Source organism: Rhagoletis pomonella, unplaced genomic scaffold (genome assembly GCF_013731165.1).
Source record: "Rhagoletis pomonella isolate Grant_MI unplaced genomic scaffold, Rhpom_1.0 Rhpom_scaffold_00003, whole genome shotgun sequence".
NCBI classification, from domain to species: Eukaryota; Metazoa; Arthropoda; class Insecta; order Diptera; family Tephritidae; genus Rhagoletis; species Rhagoletis pomonella.
The window spans coordinates 56,854,469-56,860,590 of record NW_023458557.1 but is presented as its reverse complement, the minus strand read 5'-3'; the positions used below and the strand labels follow the sequence as shown (position 1 = coordinate 56,860,590).

The 6,122-nt window shown below is 34.4% G+C and overlaps 1 long non-coding RNA gene across 1 annotated transcript; it reads left to right on the top strand.

The window, feature by feature from the left end:
- The first annotated feature begins 1,863 nt into the window (after positions 1 to 1,863).
- On the top strand, positions 1,864 to 2,428 carry LOC118736618. Its single transcript, XR_004992739.1, has 3 exons — positions 1,864 to 2,164; positions 2,220 to 2,255; positions 2,317 to 2,428. It is a non-coding gene; the product is annotated as an uncharacterized LOC118736618 (long non-coding RNA).
- Positions 2,429 to 6,122: the final 3,694 nt, after the last annotated feature.

Genomic DNA, 6,122 nt, shown 5'->3' with positions numbered 1-6,122 from the left:
AAACTGCTAAATGTTGCATTTTAAATGCAGCAAAAACGCTGCATTATCCTGAGTTTCGCCTGAAAAAAATTCACCCGAAAATTTGTCATCCGCCCAAGGCGAATTTATACAATTCGCCTTGCATCCGCCCATAGTAAACCATGGAAACCAAAAGTGAAAAGTGAACCGGTTCGGGGAAATGAAACTCATGATAAGGCTGACTGTGTTTTGCGCATTTGTGTCCAGAAAAAAGTCTGGGCTGTTTCGTGCACAAAGAAGAAGACATTTATGATCCAAAAGTGGAACGTATTCGCTCTCTTTACCCATTTTTCTTGCGTGAGGAACGGTTTCTGGGCTGTTTTGGCACCCGCGGGTACTGGCAAGCTCGTGTGGAACAAACATATCCTGCTTTTAGCTGAAATTAGTCGAGAACGCAGAACGTATACTTAAACGCAGTCTGTATACGCATAATTTTGTCGATTACTAGAGCCCTCAGTGTTGCTTACTACACTGTTGCCACTCATCAAGGCCTTTTCATATACTTACCCTTTCAACTACAATTTTTCGTGCTATAATAGTTTGTAGCTAAATATAAACTACTTAGTTTTCGACAAAAACCTTATTCAATAGTAAATTTCAAATAGTTTAAACATATTTTGAATAGGAAATTATAACTTTTTTACCATCTGTAAAACTGACGAAGTGGCAACCATCTAAAGAAGGAGAAATCAGCTGACACTGAAAAATCTAAATTCCGCAGATTTCTGCGCTACGGGCTACAACTACAGAAAAATTCTGCGATGTTGAGTTTTCATTTACATGGCGCTTTGGTAAGACAGATCGTGTCAGATGACTCGGGTTACATACCGGTAGGTTTACGTTCTTGACTAATTTCAGCTTTATCCTGAATTTCGAACGAAAAAAAGTTCACCCGAAAATTTGTCATCCGCCCATAGTAAAACCATGGAAACCAAAAGTGAAAAGTGAACCGGTTCGGGGAAAATGAAACTCATGATAAGGCTGATTGTGTGCAAAAATTATCGTTTTTTCGAAAAGAATCGGTAAAAATGTTCTAAAAGTATGTTCAAATAATCATGTGTTCAAATATAAAAATAATCAGCCCTATGAGTTTAATTTTTCCCGAACCAGTTCACTTTTCACGTTTGGTTTCCATGTATCTTCGGCGCGTTTACATTAGACAATGCTGTCAAGACAATAAAGAAATACATATTAGTTGCCAAAGCGCTAATAATTGTCTCCGTGGCGTAGGCGTCCTAACAATAGCTATGACAATCCATTTTGAGTAAAATGTCAGGCGTGAACGCTGTATTATAATACGCATTTCGCGCGAGTTATTTAAGCTAAAATTAAAAAATAATAGAGAAGAGACAAATACTAAAGCTGAAATTAGTCGTGAACGCAGAGCGTATACTTAAACGCAGTCTGTATACGCAGAATTTTGTCGATTACTGGAGCCCTCAGTGTTGCTTACTACACTGTTGCCACTCATCAATATCTTTTCATAAACTTACCCTTTCACCTACAATTTTTCGTGCTATAATAGATTTTAGCTAAATATACACTACTTAGTTTTCAACAAAAACCTTATTCAATAGTAAATTTCAAATATTTGAAACTATTTTGAATAGGAACTTATATCTTTTTTACCATCTGTAAAACTGACGAAGTGGCAACCATCTAAAGAAGGAGAAATCAGCTGACACGGAAAAAATCTAAATTCCGCAGATTTCTGCGCTACGGGCTACAACTACAGAAAAATTCTGCGGTGTTGAGTTTTCATTTGCATGGCGCTTTGGTAGACAGATCGTGTCAGCTGACTCGGGTTTACGTACCGGTAGGTTTACGTTCTTGACTAATTTCAGCTTAAGTTTATATTGAAAACTATTTGCAAATACCTAACTTACTACCTGCTAGCCACGGCTCACCACTTTCCCTTAAAATTCAAACGATTTACAAACACATTCACAACTTTTTAGTCATCTCACCCACACACTTACAAATTTTTTGTTCGAACTGTCAAAAAAATGTCCCTTTGTTAGAGCTACATATCCTATAAGAATTCGTACTCTAATAAGAAATCTATGCGTGACCAAGTTAGAAAAATCGGAGTTTTCATGACAGTATACATACTGTGAAGAAATGTCACTTTGCGGAAATTTTGAAGGTAAGGATACGTATTTAACAATTTTATTTAATTATAATGTAATTTCTTCTTTTAGATTGCAAAACAGCAGCGACTTAGTCACATTCTTAAGGTATGTATTGAGACTTTTTATATGTTTATAAATTTTAATTGCTATTTTTGTTTGTTTACAGACTTGGGATTCACCATCAGTACCTTCAACGCTTGCATCTTCATCGCCAGGAGCACCATTAGAACCTTCTGCCCTCAGCTTCTTCATCGCCAGGAGCACCACCAGTACCTTCTACCCTCAGCTCCTTCATCGCCAGGAGCACCATGGGTACCTTCCGCCCTCAGCACTTTCAACGCCAGGAGCACCTTCAAAGTGTAGGTCCAACTTGTCAAATTTTGCAAAGTTGTAAGAAAACTTAATTTTTCTGAACCACCATAAATAATTTGCAACTCTTAATATATATCAAAAGAAAGGTAAACCGATTACCTTTCTTTTGATTTTAACACCGTTAAAATCGCTTTACGTTTTCATAAAAACTTTGCAACTTTTGTAAACTGCTATATAAGCAGTGAAAAAGTGGTAAAATTTTGCAAAGTTGTAAGGAAACTGAATTTTTGTGCACCATTACAAATGACTTGCAACTGTTAATATATATTAAAAGAAAGGTAAATCGATTTCCTTTCTTTCGATTATAATATTGTTAAAATCGGTTAACTATTTTATAGAAATTTTGCAACTTTAGAAAACATTATGGCTGCGTTTCTTTATACATTCCGGATAATCCCATTTCACTGCCGGAATAAACAGAATGCGTTTGAAATATACGTCAACATATCATCAGGAGCGTTCTAAAGAATAAGTAAACAAAAAAGTTTATTCCAAACGTTCAGAATGAATAAAGAAATGAAGCGTATATGTAAGAAGTGACAAAGTTGTCACATTTTGCAAAGTTCTAACAAAACTAAATTTTTGTGAACCAGTACAAATGATTTGCAACTGTCAATATATATTAAAAGAAAGGTAAATCGATTACCTTTCTTTTGATTATAATACTGTTAAAATCGCTTAACTTTTTTATAGAAAATTTGCAACTTTTGAAAACAGTTATATGCAAAGGAGTAGTAGTAATAATAAGCAATTAAGCAGCCACATATGTATGTAAAAATATCTTTATTATTAATGTTAATTGTAATTTTCATTCATAATATTGATTACTAACTATGTATATTAGGTTAACGATGCATTTTGAAAAATAAATTTTGCAAAAAAAAAATTAAAAAAAAAATAAGATTTTTTATTTAAAGTTTTGAAGGTTATTTTGAATTCGCTGTGAAGAGAATGCAACCCTGCGCCAGCTGATGTGGGCAATGCTAGACGAGTGCAGCTATATGTTTTTCTTACGAAGTATATGAATGAGTGCGACAGTGATGCAAGGCACACACGTACAGGGGGAAACTGATGAAAATCTGCACACCGCCCATACAAAATTCACCAGTTTTGAAGTGAATGAAACCCGCGGTTTCACCAGATTGTTCACCACTTTTGGGTAGCAGGGCTGTTTATTCGATGGTAGAAAATTCTTTTTTAATATGTCCTGATTATAAAACGGCAATAAGATGACCATCGAAATAGAAAATAATCCTAAGAATGGCGGCGTCTTGCGCTTATTGCAAATAGTAACACTAATCAATACTTATTTGCAAATAAAAAATTAAGTCCGCGTTTATACGATTCGATTTTTGGATATTTTTTCGTATTTTCTTTTCTGTTATAGATTCCATTTTTGCACATAATTTATTAAAAAACAAAGAAAATTATTGTAAGATGCACGCAACAATTTAAATTCATTAAATTTGAAAACTCACAACTGCCTTCACCGCGATTTGAACCAGTGATCGGACTCAAAAAATTCTTTGTGGTAGAATCTGGAAAAAAATGTGGTAGATTTGAAAAAAATCTGCTAGATCCCTAGGTTTGGATCAAACTTTGTACAAAAATTAAAAAAATTCGGCAAGGTTTCACCTAAATTGCAAACTTTTTAATTAGACTCTAAAAAAAATTCCAATTTAGTATAATAAAGTGCAAGATTGAAGTTGCTAAAAATTGCGTTGAATTTTGGCAATTTTTTTCCTTGACAGTGTAAAGCAGTTCCTTCCATATCAAGGTATTATTCGAAAATATTCTAAGAAATTTCTGCAACCTTGCGGAGTGCTTCCAGCTTTTCTTTTTATCACATTACGAAGTAGCGAACAAATGTGGGACGTTCCAGAAACAGCTAATTGGGGTTTGCCGATTTTGACAATTCTCAAGTAAAAGTAAACAACGCCTCAGAAACTTTAGATGCACTTATTTTTTCTAATACTTTCACAAAAAACGCTGTTTTTTAACATTTTCGCTATTAGTTCTTTTTATAAATCATATATTTTGCAATTTAACACGATAAAACCACGATTTCTGTCGAAATATTTATTACTGGCAAAATTTACTATTTGTTTGCTTTGTTTACTTTTACTTGAGAGATTTTATCCTCGCCGGGAATGCGGAATCTTGTATTATATCATTTTTGTTACCCTATAGTGTTTAGTATTAGACAATTTTTGCTCTTAAAATTAAGAAAATTATGTCAAGCAAAAATAAAACTACGCAAAAACGCGAACATGTGGTAGATTTCAGACCTTGAGTGGTAGATGCTCACAAAAGTGGCAGATCTACCACAATGTGGTAGAAGTTCGATCGCTGATTTGAACTCGCGACCAACGATGCTTGAGTCGGAAGTCTTCTCGCTGAGCTACTTTCATATTGTACGAGTAGTGAGCATTTGCACATTTACAACGCAAGTTTCAACTGTCCCGCTCTGCATCCGTTTTGTTCAGAGATAGTTTTAATATATGTAGTTCGGAACTAGCGCTTTGTCAGACTGTCTCTAAATTTTACTGCACGGATGTTATTTTAGTTATGTTGCTATGAATTTCGCTTCTTTCTTGCGCAAGACGTCAAAATTATTGTCTGCATAGGTGAAATCATTGTCTGATTTACTGTCTGTCAAGACAGTAGTTGAGACAATTGGAAAGTATGCATGAATTAGTGAAAAAGTGTGCATGAATTGCTATAGTCATTACAGTATTGACCGGTGTAAACCCTGACTTACTATGGGCGGAATACAAATTTTCGGGTGAATTTTTAAGATATCTCACAAAGTTGTGTTTCATGAGGATTTTTCTTGATCTAAAGCTGACGCTCGATAGCAGGTTTTTCAGGAGTTGCGGCTTTTGAAGTCGTACAGGCTTTCGATGTCGTTCAGGCTTTTCAGGCGAGTAATTCCACAACAAACTTTTTGCGATTGACGATTCTTCGAACCTTTGACAATTCGCAGTAAATGGGAGAATCGTGTAGGAATAAGTTTTCCAACAAATGAGATATCCACCAAAAAATTCTAGTTCGATAAAAGTGATACTTCTTTTACCATTTCATTTTAGTTTATTCAGCACTTTTGTTCAACTCTTTCATATAAGGGGTCTTCATTTAAAGTGATAAAGGGATAAATTGCTTAAATTTATCAGTTTATCCTCATTCTTTCATGAACGCACCTTGGTAAATATTTACATACATAATTGTTTATTATTTAACTTATATGGCTAGTTACGTTTTTATTCTTACCTCAACCATTATGTTCGTTTGCTTTTTATGTATTCGTAGCAAAAGCTACCATCTGGTAACCTGGTTGAATTTTGCTGAAATTTATGCATTTATCCACCAAAATAGTTTGATAAAGTGATAAATTTTGGTTAAATAGATTTCCATACAAAGTTTGACAGTTCATTTATCAAAATGATAAATTCATAATTTTATCAAGTTTATCAACATTTTATCACTTTTGATGAAGACCCCTATTTATTTTCATATAATTAAACAGCCTTTTATACCATATCCCCACTGGAGCTAACCACGTAGTTATGGCTGTTGAGTTGGTTATCCCGATAACCCACT